The sequence below is a fragment of the Arachis ipaensis genome, chromosome B8, assembly GCF_059453495.1.
Source record: "Arachis ipaensis isolate K30076 ecotype BB chromosome B8, ASM5945349v1, whole genome shotgun sequence".
NCBI lineage: Eukaryota > Viridiplantae > Streptophyta > Magnoliopsida > Fabales > Fabaceae > Arachis > Arachis ipaensis.
The window spans coordinates 64,213,020-64,214,701 of record NC_142443.1 but is presented as its reverse complement, the minus strand read 5'-3'; positions in this window follow the sequence as shown (position 1 = coordinate 64,214,701).

The following is a 1,682-nucleotide window of genomic DNA, read 5'->3' as shown; positions in this document are numbered from 1 at the left end:
CATAAGAGTCTCAAGTACATCTTTGATCAGAAAGAGCTTAATATGCGCTAGAGAAGGTGGATGGAGTTGCTTAAAGATTATGATTTTGAGTTGAGTTATCACCCTGGAAAGGCGAATGTGGTAAAAAACGCTTTGAGTCAGAAGTCCTTGACAATAACTTGGATGAGAATCAAAGAAGAAGAGCTGGTGGATAAGTTTGTGGATCTTAAGCTGGACATTGGTGAAGTTGCCGGAAGAGCTTGTTTGAACCCGTTACAAATCTCAAGCACGTTTAAATCAGAGATACAAATAGCTCAGCAAGATGAGCAGAAGTTTCAGCAACTATTCCAACCAGTTGGTGAAAAGAGGCTTAGAGATTACACCAAGGATGATGAAGGCTTCTGGAGATACAAGGGGAGAATTTGCATACCAGATGTCTGAAATTTGAGGCAAGACTTTTGTCGGAGGCTCACATCAGTGGGTTTTCTTTTAATCCAGGAAGCACGAAGATGTTTTAAGACAAAAAGAAGATGTTCTGGTGGCCTGGGATGAAAGGTGATGTAGCTTCAACGGTGTCCAAGTGTTTGACGTGTCAGAAGGTGAAGGTAAAGCATCAGAAATCGTCGGGGACGCTACAGTCTCTTGGAATTCCTCAGTGGAAGTGGGGAGGAATCGCAATGGATTTTGTGACCGGTTTACTGAGGACTAGGTCGGGATTTGATGCGGTTTGGGTGATCGTGGATCGTGTAACCAAATCTGCTCATTTTCTGCCTATCTGAGTGAACTGTTCTATGGAGGAGTTAACGAGGTTGTATATAACGGAGATAGTAAGGTTGCATGGTGTACCGTTGAGCATAGTATTAGACCGTAATGCTTGATTCACTTCAAGGTTTTGGGGAGTTTTCCAAAGAGCTTTCGGTACGAGGCTATGTCTTAGTACCGCATATCATCCACAAATAGATAGACAGTCGGAAAGGACCATTCAGACGTTGGAAGATATATTGAGAGCATATGTTTCGGATCAACCCAGAAGTTGGGACCGCTACATGCTATTGGTGGAGTTTGCGTACAAAAACAGCTTTCATGCGAGCATAGGGATAGCTCCGTATGAGGCCTTGTATAGACAGAAGTACCAGTCTCCACTTTGTTAGTATGAATCTGGTGAAGCAAGTGTATTGGGTCCAGATTTAGTAGCAGAGACTACGGAGAAGATTAAGAAGATTTGGGAGAGAATTCTAACTTCCTAGAGTCGACAGAAGAGTTATGTAGACCAGAAAAGGAAACTTTTAGAGTTTGGAGTGAGAGAGCATGTATTTTTTAGGGTTACACCGACAACTGGGGTTGGAAGAGTAATTAAGACCAAAAGTTGAATCCGAGATATGTAGGACCATTTGAGATTCTAAGGTGATTCGGGTCGGTGGCGTACCAAGTAGCCTTGCCACCCCATCTGTCTAACTTGCATGACGTATTCCAAGTGTCACAACTCTGTAAGTACACATCGGATGCGGCTCATATGTTAGAACCTGAGTCGGTCGAGTTGAGAGAGAACTTGACATTCCAAGTGACACCAGTAAGAGTCGATGATACCCGTGTGAAGAAGCTGTGAGGAAAGGAAGTTTCATTGGTCAAGGTTGCTTGGAGGAGAGCAGGAGTTGGAGAGCATACTTGGGAATTAGAGAACGAGATGCTTTGGCAACTTGTTG